The sequence below is a fragment of the Seriola aureovittata genome, chromosome 13 (assembly GCF_021018895.1).
Source record: "Seriola aureovittata isolate HTS-2021-v1 ecotype China chromosome 13, ASM2101889v1, whole genome shotgun sequence".
NCBI lineage: Eukaryota > Metazoa > Chordata > Actinopteri > Carangiformes > Carangidae > Seriola > Seriola aureovittata.
Window position 1 is genome coordinate 21,745,971 of NC_079376.1, and position 12,894 is coordinate 21,758,864.

General features: G+C 40.6%; 1 protein-coding gene across 4 annotated transcripts in view; it reads right to left on the reverse strand.

Annotated features, from left to right (window-relative positions):
* Positions 1–12,894, reverse strand: part of LOC130179910 (leucine-rich repeat and fibronectin type-III domain-containing protein 2) — a 153,652-nt gene that overhangs the window by 75,112 nt on the left and 65,646 nt on the right. For all 4 annotated transcript variants that reach the window (XR_008829343.1, XM_056393053.1, XM_056393051.1 and 1 more), the window contains exon 2: positions 12,728–12,850. The gene's annotated coding sequence lies outside the window, so the exon portion shown is untranslated. The remainder of the gene's footprint in view (positions 1–12,727; positions 12,851–12,894) is intronic.

Genomic DNA, 12,894 nt, shown 5'->3' on the forward strand with positions numbered 1-12,894 from the left:
AGTACCTGGTAATTATGTTGTCTTTGCTGAGCTTTTTTTTTTTTCATTTTTGCCAGCAAACACCAGACAGGGTTCCTGGCTGCCAACTTGTATTGTTCTGGACATTTTTCAGTACATCACCGAGCTCACAATAAACCTGTAATACTCTAAAAGCTTCCCATACACCTGTGGAAATGCCTTCATTGTGACTATTCATGTATTGTCAAAGTGTTAACTGAAATGAACTTGAACCAAGTCCTATGGTTTGTACAGTAAGATCAGCTGTTAAGACCAAAAACGTTGAATACCTCTGCCAGCTAGCCAAAATGCAGGAAATATGGTCACAATCTCTCTGTTACATTATGATGTCACAGTGAAGTTGACCTTTGACCTTTTGGATATAAAATGCCAACACTTCATTTTATCCTTAAAGCCACATGAGTTCAATTGTGTCATAGTGTACGAATTTGCTAGTTATGGCCAAAAACATATTCTGTGAGGTCACTGTGACCTTGAACTTTGACCTTTGACTACCAAATTCTAACCAGCTCATCTTTGAGTCCAAGTGAATGTTTGTGCCAAATCTAAACACATTTCCTCAAAGCGGCCCTGAGATATCACGTTCAAGAGGTCACAACCGCGTTTTGTGAAGTCACCGTGATGTTGACCTCCGGCCCTGACAGTCACAGATGAGGAAAAAAAAATCAAGGGGAAGAAGATATGATTCAGGAAGGCTGGTCTGACACCCAAATTCAAGTCTGCACAGCTGTTGATATCACTCTGACACAGGATTTCACATCTCTGCTAAGTTATCATAGCAAAAGTCACTTCATGCTTCCTCGCCACTATCATCAAATACCCTGAATGATATTAATATGTGTTTCATGTCTGGGGGTTTGACTTGTCATGAGTCAGGAAAACGATTTTTGACTCAAACTCAACTCACAGAGTATCTTTGCCTCACCTTCAACTCTGCCCCGCCCTCTCAGGGAGGTGTTTCCCTGCTGAATGTTCATGTCTATCACTAGCCTGTTATTTTACACTGGTTAAAATATTTCATCCCCCAGCTTGACTATAAAGTTTATCCTGTCTAGATTGGACTGCAGATTGTTTTGTTGTGATGATCTTTGGAGACATTTTAATGTAAATCCATACTTTGTTTCACAAATAAAAACAAATTAGAGTAGAGACGAGTCTGAATTGATTAATTCATTTTTGATTTCCTACCCCTGTAATCATCTCATGACCCCTTATAACCCTGTAGGGGTTAGGAACCACTTTTCTAGGAGATCTATTGATATTATGTAACTGACAAATCGATAATGAATTAATTAGCTATTATACAAATATGCAAACCGAAGCATAAATGTATAAAACTGCACACAAATGACTCAAGAGTCTGATAACAGACGCTGGACCCAAACTGCTGTCAGTCATTTTGTAGCTGGTCAAATATTTTATCACCTCATTTATGGGCTGAATTGCAAATTACATCATGTTAAACAAAGTTCACTGAAATAAATCCCTTATCAGCGTCTGTAACAAACCGTCCTGCAAGTGACACGCAGAGGTGCCGCTCCGTCTATGCCGCATCAGATTACCTTCTCGAAAAACACACATAAAATATTCAATTAAACATTCACAATGCTGTCAGTCAGTGAAATACGACTGGATTGCAGTCGCGTCTCTTTGATGAAATGCTCGTGTTTGTTGATAACACGCTGCATTCTGTTTGCAGAGCCCCTGCAAACCAGCTGCTGATGGCAATAACAAGATGCTGAAGTGCAAAAATACCCAGAAACGCCCCAGAGAGACGGCGAATGAAGAAACGGAGCCGACTGGCTCTATATTTAGCCTCCTCCGCCGAGTGAGCTGCTCTGATGAGGCAAATGGAAAGTTGCTCCACATTTGCATGACGTGGGTCTCCTGTTGTATCGCAGCACAATGTATGTCATCAGTTAATTAGATGGAGAACGACACATCTGTCTATCAATAGCTGCTTTGATCAATAAAACATGAAAAGCTTTGTCAGCAATCGCTCTGTCAGTCGCTTTGTCAAAGGGTTAGGGTTAACACAAATATATATATATATTATATATATATATATATATATATATATATATATATATATATATATATATATATATATATACATACATACATACATATATATATATATATATACACACAGTATTTGAACTGCATGGGAAGAATGTTGATTTTTCTCCATACTTCTGCTCAGATCACTATTGTTTTTAATTTCGCCTGAAGGATGGCTAAGTGCCTTGTATTTTTATGTCATTAATTGGTATTAATTATTACACATTTTTCTAACCCCACAGCCTCTGCAAGATGGTTTCAAGCGCTGTAATCATTTTTGCCTCTCAATGATACAGCTCTGCGAGAGCCTAATTAATCATGTATTGTAAAATGTCAGTGTTGTGTCTCTCCCACAACGGTTTCCTGTGAATCCTTGTATCCACACACGTCACCCTCTCTCAAATCTCACAAACTCACATCTCCAGCTACAATACCGTTTGTTAATCAACAGCGCGCAATCTAAACAGCCACCTGCTGCGTTCGTCAGTGTTTACAAAATGATCTTTTGCTGTTGAGAACTATTGTGCGTGATTAAGTGATTTCAGATAATACTGCTCTGTATCAGTCTGCGATTCAGTCTGATTATAACATAATCTGTACATACAGTGCAATTAACCCAAATGGGAGTCTGAGAGGGAGATTAAGGGAGAAACAAAATAAGTTATGTTATTCTCATTACAGTTGTTAGTGTAACATAAACTCCCATGAAGGTATTTTGCTGAAATGTTCCCAAGACAGCATGCAATGCCAGTATACGCCCCCCATTTAATATTGATTGCACTTCTCCTCGCTGCATCTACAAAGATTAATTTAAACATTTAAGATACTGTTCGCAGCGTCCCTGATGGCAATATAGAGTTGAATAAAACCAGATTAAAGCAGATTAAGTGCTCAAATTAAAATGTATCCTTTCGTAAAGGGGTTTATAGAAGGGTATAAAAGCTGTATATCTGAATATCAAAATTAACGTTTAACTGTTGAAACTGCACAAGATTATTAGGGATTTATCAATGTCAGGTCCATACATCCATACATTAGGATTCCGGGTTAGCTGTAGATGCAAGACGATAGCACACATCAGCCCCGACACATCAGCAGTATTTAACACATCGGATAGACAGGGACAGGATAGGTGTGAGTCATATGAGCTGTTCAGCAATTACTGTCAACTCCAACTCCACAGTAACTGTTACTCAAACCTCAAGTCAAGAGGCCGTGTGGGCAGCAGCGTGTACCGTCTGCGTCCATTCCTCTTGTGAGGACCCATCCACTGTATAGTGATGTTATAGTGATGACTCATCTTATTGTGTTTTTTTCTTGCGCCACAGATGAGAAGAAAAAAAAAAAAATCCCCCCACTGGTTGAACAATCAAAGTGTACTAGATACAAATGCTGGCGTTCAACAACTTTCCATTCAAGTGGCTTCACAGTGAAAATAACTGATGACTATTTTCCAAAGGCTGTCAGCAAAACAAAGTCTACCACAGAGGCCTTGAGCTTTCCAGTATAGGGTGAGACAGAAACTACAGGTCATAAAATAATAGAAATGTGAGAGTTAGCGGGACATAGCTGGGCTCTTTTTAATCCATGCCTTACAGAAAATAGACCGGCTGCTTTTTTTTTTTTTTATTCTCAAATCAATACTTTTTAATCAAGGTGGGTTTTTTTTTTTTTCTCCCAGGCGCCTGTCATCTCTTTTGACGACGACTGTGTACAGATAAAACTTTTCCTTCTCGAAGAGTAGTTAATGCAGAGGAATTCAAGATCTAATTTGACATTCTGTCAGAGTCTTTGATGGGATGATGGCTCAGGAGCGATTGTGAGCTGTGTGCTGAGATGCGTCATGAGTCAGTGGTATCCATCTTGCATGTCAGAGAGACTGTTACCTTATCTGACTGGTGTGTTTTATACCATCACACACATCTTTTCTGGTGGTTATGTTCAATTTTTACAGCTAGAAATTGTATCAAAACTGCCTATATAGATTATTGATTAAAAAAACAACCAAAAAAAAAAGAAAACCCTTCCAAAAAGGTATTACCTGTATTAAAGTTAAATTCAATACTACTTCTCCATGACAACATGATGTCTAAAGCTTTTATATGAGAGCACTGACGACGACTCAGAGCGTTGTCATGGACATTTTCGGTGCATCACTGTGAAATGACTTGGCACTTCTCTGAAAGTTTGAAATGCATCAGCACAAAACGTTTTCCACTGCCTGCCTCCTGGACTGGCAAAGGTTGATGAAATGACAAAACAAATGTTTGATGATAATTGTTGTTCGTAAGTTTGATGTGTAATTATGTCTGTGTAATTGTTTCTATTACTCTTGTTCATCATCACTTTGCTTCTCATCTCTCCTCTCAGTAATTTATTTTTTTTCCCCCTCTGGAGGCATGAAAATGAATATCAATAGTCTGGGGAACAAGATGTCGAAGAAGCCAAGATCTGCATTAGTCTGAATGTGAGTATACACTGGGCGATTCTGCGCCGAACGTGAAAGAAATGAAGCAATATTTTGGTCGCGGTTCCATGTTGCACAGCGAGAGAGGTTTAAAGATGGCTGTTGCTACCAAAGACAGCCTGGGTGAAAATTCAATATCAGAAATTTAGGATGACCATCTCACAACATGACTGCTCACAACATGACTGCTGCTACAACCTACGTTTACTAACCAGCCAATACAACACACATGCATGCCTCATGCCATGACCAGGTCCACATTTCTCTAACATACACATACTGTCAATACCACTATTACAAGGGCTTGATTCTTGCTTAGCTTCAATGTTTGCTACTATAGCGATGCAGATGGATGACGCACACTGATGACATTATAGTCCAGTATTTTGACTTGCATTGTACCCTGTGATTCAGTAGGTGTTATCATTGTACAGTGTATGTAAAATTAACTGCAGTTATATCGTGCTTTTTCAGTCTTGACCACTCAAAGCGCTTTACGATGGAAGCCACATTCACCCATTCATACACATTCGTACAGCGCTTTTCTACCATGCACGCACATCCACACTGGTGATACACTGGGGGCAATTTGGTGCTCAGTCTTGCCCAAGGAAACTTCAAATTGCAGACTGGACGAGCTGGGAATCGAACCATGACATTCTGATTAGTGGGCGACCACTCAGAGTGTATATAAAGACGGACGTAGTCTACATGATATCACCCATAGGTTTCTGAGGAGCAGTTTTGAAGCTCAGAGTGAGCTGCTCCACCATCGCCATCTTGGCAGTGTCTGACTCTTCCTTACTCCTGGCTAATCCAAACGTGGGCAAAGAGGTGGGGCGTGCACTCAGCCACCTGTCGCTCAGAGCGGCACGCCCTTAATTAAGCATAACTTAAAGCCTTAATAAAATTCAAACAGGTGAGTTATATAAACATTCACCCCTGTACAGTTGTCATGGAGGAGGAAATTAGCTTCAGAGACTAAAACTGTTTTGTGTACCAGGCTGTAAACATGTTTATTTCTGCTGTAAAGTTGGACATTTTAATATGAGTCGTTGGGGATTGACTCACTTTTGGAGGCAGACTCTAGTGGTCATTCGAAGCACTGCAGTTTTTAGAACTTCCGTGTTGGAGTACTTCCTGTACATGTACATCAAACCTGATGCTGTACCCAAGTTTAGTACATCCATGTCACAGTCTGTCTTGTAATAAACTTCTGAAATCTCAGTCTGTGGGTGCCTTAAAAATGACACATGGTTTTGCAGTTCACCTGAGACATCACCACATCACACACTTCTTTCTCACCTCATCCACAGTGCATATCTGCATCTCTCAAACAAAGAAAATCCCTGTATTTCTTCAATAAATCACAGCCAACTGAAACAGAAATGAAAGTACTTCTGAGTACCGGCATATGGTAAAAAAAAAAAAAACTGAACAAAACAGACAATGTCTTACCTCCAGCACTTCATTGTCTCAACTGTAATGACGCAAGCATGAGAAACATCCCTGATTACATGGCTGACTTACAGTTTCATCCGCACATGTGAAGCAGGTGAAGCGGATAAACAAACCAGGCAGCTCCGGGTAGCGAACAGCTGATACAGAGCAGCAACTCGGGCCATTGAAAGATTATTGATGAAGGGGGGCTGATGTCATCCCGCTCCCAAACCTTCATCCCTGGAGGTTGCGCTACTGTTCGTCAACCAGGGTGACAGTTTTGGGACGAGTTCATAAACAGCTGCTGTAGGAGGCTGAGCTATTCAGGGATCTCGCCATCCAGACATTTTCTGATCAAAGCTCAGCGAAGGGAGGCAACAAAAAACAAAAAAAAACATTTTTGCTGCACTGAAGGTTCTCTCCTACAGTTTCATCAGCCAGTTTTAACATAATCTGCATGACTGTGGGATGTAGCAGACATTGTTTGACTGTCAAGTTTGGTTTAGTTCTTTGAACTCAATTTGTTTGGGTAATGTTTAGAGCACATCATATATTTCCCCATATTCCTTTTATAGATCTCTTAGAAAAGGCTTCAGTGCACCACCCACACTCAAAGGATATCTGCAGCGGAAACAACACATCTCTGCCTTATTCGAAAAACTGATGCCACATCACTTTCATTGCAGCGGGTCATGTGCCCAACAGTATTATTTTCTTCCTGTCACAGAAACTACGACTTCTGCCTCTTGACAATATACGGTTATACAGTGGATGCAAGCATTCCACACTATGTATGCCCAGGGGTGGACAGTAGCAAAGTACATTTACGTGATACTTTCCCACTATTTGTACTTGAGTATTTTATTTTTTTTAAGAAACTTTACCCTGCTTAAAAGACAAATATTGTACTTTTGACTCCCCTACATTTGTATGAAGTTCTCGTTACTACGAAGCAGAGCTTTTAGTCGGTGGAATTAATTTTCCGTTTTCCGACGGGTTTCAGAAGGGGTAATAATTTGCTCATTATCACGCCATAACAATTCGCTATTACCTTCACCGGTGCAATGTTGTTGTGTAAAACATACCAGGAGATAGCAGACAACTCCAGTAATCTTCCCTTATCTTTACTTCACTCGGTTTTTTGTGCGTGCGTGCGTGCGTGCTTGCGTGTGTGTGGCCCTGCCTCACCCAGACAGCAGAGGACAGAGAAGCAGTGCAAACATAAATGATAGATAGAAAATAAAGTTATTAGTGACTGGCCACATGGCAACCAATCGTGGCAGTCCTAATGTTGTATGTCACCGATTGGAGAAAAAAAAAAAAAGAAAAAGAAAAAAGTGAGGCCCAATATCGGTCCAGGGTGTGGGGGTTGAGGACCTCTGTGATAGACCATTCACTGTGTTTGTCACAGGAGAAAAACCAATCACAGCCAACTCTTCTACTGCCAGTCATGTTGTGCTGCTGCATTTTTGAACAGCTCACTTTGAACGATGGCTACGTTAGACAAAAAGATGAGGCAGGAGATTCTTCAGAGCACCATGACCTTATCTTAAGTCCATGTTTCCAATTTTTGGGAATCAAGCGAGATTCCTTTCATTTCAAATGTTGCTCTGTTCACCGCGACCGAACTTCATCACTGCCTAGAAAAATTTTCCGTCCAACACCGAGGATGTCCAGGGTAACGTTTATTTAATCCCAGATAATCTTTCCAACAGACAGCCCTCAGTAGTTTTTGTTGATTCAGCTGTATTTTTATGGCCATTTCTAGAGGCTGTGTAGCGTAATCTCCAAGCTTTTTATTCAGTCAGCGCATAGGTTGTTTCAGAGTCATCATGTTCTTTAAATGCACTGTGGAACAATACAACAATGCATTGACAAAAAGTGCTCCAGTACTTTAACTCAAGTAGAAATTTGACTGAACACATTTCACTTATATTGGAGTAATATTTGAACAGGAGTACATATACTTTAACTCAAGCAATGGAGTTGTGTACTTCCTCCACCTCTGTATATGTACAGCAACTAATTTATGCGCTAGGTAGTGAGCTAGTCAGTTGATGCAGAGAGAGAAGAGACATTAGACAGTGCTAACATTCAGTGCCATTGCAGGAAGTAGTGTGCATATCTAAAGAACACCTTAGACAAAGCCCAGTCAGTCAACTCATATGTATTATGTGAATATATGTACAACATTTATATTTGGCATCTACACTTTGGCTTTATCGCTCCCCACACAGCTCAGCTCAACAGGGAGTCACAATGACAACTTTCCCCCCTAGGAGAACATAGACTCTGGAGTAGATGCTGTTGCAGAGAGAATCTGTATTCAGTGTGGATTTTATAGGATGTTAAAGTTCCGGAGTTGACCGTCTAGCCTAGCTTGTAGGCTTTTTATTTGCCATAACCATGATCATTCCCCACCTTAACAGCACTTAACTAAGTTGCCATGCACAGGTATCGTATACGGAAGTTGAATTAAATGTTGGTTTTGTACTTTTGTATTTCAGAAGCAAAGCAAATGAGAGGCTGTGTCGTCAGAGCTTTAATCCACTGTAATACAGCTACCCTCATGCAACATCTGAGCTCATTCTAAAACCCACTAAATTGCATTAAAAATGTACTCCCTGAAAAATGCTTCCTCTTAACTGGAAATCAACTGCACTCACTTCTTTCTCACAGCACAGTGATATGATCAGATGCCAAGCAGATTTCTCTCATGTTGAATAGTCTAACAAATGTCAAAAACGCAGTCTTCGCCAATCCGTATTCTACAAAGTCAAAAGTGGAAATTTGAAGTTGAGTTAAAAAGTTGAAACAACCAGCTAATCAAATAGCCCAGGCTCATTACAATGTAATGCAATCAGTGCACCGAGAGCCACATTTCACTTACTCAATATGTTGAGGAGTGACATATTGAGATCACATCAATATTCCATTGGCTATTATTAAAATTCATATTATGGAGGATGGAGTGAGGGGGGGCAGTGTAGGAGGAACTTTATACGGCATATCAATTAGTCTGTGTTTAATGTGATGGATGTAATATTGTCCTCCTTTAGGCGAGGAGCCTGATTCTGGACAGACAGAAAACAGCGGGAGAATTAGATATTACCTCAAGGACTAAGCGATATTACTGATATTCAGTAATTCCTCAAAAGTTTTGCTAAACTCAGTTTGTCTTTATTTAAGAATAATAATTTATCCCTAGCACAAATCTGGTGCATTACAAGCACACGTTTGACCGCCAAATGGAGAATAAATCTCACTGTTATTTGGAGACTCTCTGGAGAGGACGCACAGAGAAAGGCAGCAGACTCAGTAAAACTCAGGCAGATATGCTATTGTACAGTCCAAAAATATTATACTGGCAAGAGGGGCCCTTTGTAAATTTTCTCTACCGCCAAATGTGGTTTCTTGCTGGGAGGAGGTGGTGGTGGTGATTGTTGCTCGACAAAAAGCTTCGGCCATTGTTGCGTTTACTAGACAAGGGCTTATAATGCGTCCTCTGAGCAGTGCTACGTTTTCAGGGCAAATTTGATGTGTCACTATCGGAAAGTGAAAAGACGGCCCTGAGCAAGATGTTGGAATGAAGTTTGATGCTGAACTTGCAACTTTTCTTCCAGACTGGTAAAATAGCTTTGAGTAGCTACAACACAAAATATGTTACTATGACTTTACAGGGATGCTTTGGCTGGGTCTGTGTTTTAAGGACTCAGATACTGATGAACTTTCTGACAGTGCAGCTGTATCACATTTTGCAAGGACACTGTAATTCTTAAGAAGCATGATAAAGTGTGCCCTAACAACAAGCCATGGGTTACCAAATGTGCTGGAAAGAAGAAACAGAGCCTTTCTTAAAAAGGTAATGTGGCAGAAAAAAGAGAAGAGGTCAGATCAGAAAGGAACAGGGCCAAGTTATAATATGAAAACAAGCTAGAGGAAAATTTAAGCAGCAACAATATGAATGTAGCACGAGGCGTAAAGAAGAAAATGACAGGCCAGTAAAAACTTAAAAAACAAGCCAGTTAGAGCAATGAAGAACTAGCTGAAGTGTCAAGCCCTTTTTTTATTTACAGTATGTAAGATATGGTCATTGATTTTTAGAAAGAATTCATCCCACCACCTCAGACTCATCAACAGTCATTGAAACAAACTTTTGATGCCTTCTTGCAGACCAGCATTTGTACTTCTCTTCCTGAGAAAGTACAGTGTTTTTAATACTACAAGTAATTTTGTCTAATCTGTTCTTACTTTCTCTATGATTGCATTGTAGGCGGTGAGGCTGAAATCACTTTCTATAACTGTCCACCAGTCTCTGATTTGCAGAATTCCTCCAGTTGCAAGATGTTTGAGTGTATTCTTGCATGCACTCCCTGTTTCCATCCCCTCCACTACATTTCAATGGGATTCAGATCTGGGCTTTGACTAAGCCCTTCCATAACCCACCATTTCTTCTTTTTGAGCCAATCCTTGGCAAATTTGCTGGTGTGCTTAGGATCATTATCCTGTTGAAAAGGTCCATTCCCGGTTTAACTTCCAACTTTGGGACAGATGGCCTCACATTATCTTCAAGCACTCTTTGATAAGAGGCAGAATTCATGGTTGAATCAATGACTTCAAGCTGCCCAGTCCCTAAGGCAGTGAAGCAGCCCCAAACCACCATGCTTCACAGTTGGCATGAGGTTCTTCTCAACATGTCTGCTGTTACTTTAGCCCAAGAACTCTGATTCGTCTGTCCAGAGCACATTCTACCAGGCGGCCTGATTCTTTGCCTGTATGTTCATTTGCAAACTGTCTTGCTCTAATGTTCTTTTTGGTCAGCCAGGACTTTTTCCTGGCATGCCAATCATGCAGGTCAAATTTGTGCAATCACTTCCTGATTGTACACGCATTCAGATTCTGTGATTAAATTGTGGGGGTTCCTGGTTTTGCATCATATTATCTGCTTTTGGGCTGAATTTGCTGGGGCTGCTAGTTTTTGCAGTCGTTTTAAAATTTACACCATTCTGGATGATTTTCCTTAAGGTTGAATTATTTATTTCAATATATCGCCTGTAAACTATTGGGGCTGTGCAGGAAGATGAGTAAGCATTATAAAATCATATCAAATCCTCTGAGTCATTGCACTCAAAATATTTGAATGAATAAAAAAAAAAAAAAAGAAGAAATTTACAGTCTGTCTGTATCGTCAGCTGACCCTGATTGTCCTTCACAGTGCCCAGGGATTCTCAACCTATAAAACAGGTATTATTATCATCCTTAACTAGTGACATAATTTGGTGGCATATTCTACAAGGACTCTGTGCCAGGGATCTGTCCTGAGGGGAATGTCACAGCCCTAACCTCATCTCCAGCTATCATTGGCTCTCTGTGAGGCGTTCACATTCACCAGGAAGTGAAATGAGGAAAATCATGAGGAAATCGGTCGACCAGAAGGAAGGGAGAATGGGATGAAGCAACAAACAAGACAGGTGGGAGGACGGAAGGAAGGATGGTAAAGGAAGAAAGGGATGATGGAGGGAAGAAAAGGAAGGAAGGAACAAAAGACAAGAGAGAAGAATAGCAGAGAGGAAAGAACAAAAAATGGAGGGAAGGTGTGAGAAACAAAAGACTCAAAGGAAGGGAGGAAGGAAGGAAGGAAGGAAGGAACAAAAACAGGAGGGAAGAAAATATGGTTTGGACAGTAGGAAGGAGAGAAGGAAGGAAGGATGGGGCAATGAGAGGAAGGAAAGAAGGAACAAAAAGATGGGAAGATATAAGGGAGGAAATGACAGAGGAAACAAGAAAAGAATAAAAGATGAGAGAAAGGAGAGGATGGCTGGAGTGAGTCTTTTCTGATGCGTCTGAGCTGAATCTCTCCTGTCTACCAGCACCTGGCCAACTGCTCTTGAAATAAGGAAAGAGGGAAGGAGAGAAGGAACGAGTAGAATAGTACGCACAGAAATATCGATGCTCTTATCATCTTGGACATTTTACATTTCTTGAATTCCATTCATTCTTCACATTAAAGCAACTTCAATAAATCTAATCAAGCTATCACCCCGCCCCCCCCCCCCGACCCCACATATATCTGTGGATAAACAACCTGCAACACTGCAGTGTGCAAACTGCAGTAACTGTAATTGGCAGCTTTCAATGAAGGTCACAAGTGGCTCTCTCTTCTTATGCAATTAACCCAGTTTCTCAGTGAGGCAGCAATCTGTGGGGAAGCAATTAAAATCCAAATTCTTCACAGTGTGTGGACTTCACAGGGAAAAAGAAACCTTGGACAGCCCCACGTTTGTTTGGAAGTGTTTATTAGTGATTTTCTTTGGATATATGAGGATTTTGTTGTTTTTGTTTTTGTAAAAAAAAAAAAAAAAAAAAAAGGGGATAAATGACACAAGGAAAGACGGAGGAAGCAAAGTCAGGAAAAAGAAAAGGAAGAAAAGGAAAGAAAGGAGGAGACAAGCAACTGTTCTTTCATCTGAACCATGATTTTGATTTATTTTTTTACTTCTATTATTCTCCATTAGATATTTATCAGCTTCTTTTATTCTCCGATTATTTGTTCACAATGGTGATGGAGATCATGCTTAAAATCATACCCAGTCAGTTGACTCCCTCTCTCCATCTACTTTACTTGTTCTCAGGCCTCCCTCTGTGTGTGTGTGTGTGTGTGTGTGTGTGTGTGTGTGTGTGTGTGTGTGTGTGTGTGTGTGTGTGTGTGTGTGTTGATGTGAGAGCGCACTGTGTAGTGACCTTGAATTCCTCCTGCGGGCAACAAACAATCCTTTCTCCTCCTCCCACGGCTGAGCGTTGCAAGGTGACGTCTATGTGTGCAGAGAGGAAGAAGTCCTCCACCTCATCCGTTCACTCTTTCACCTGCAGGAAAACAATGAGCAGAGGCAGAGAGCAGGAGAGGATGA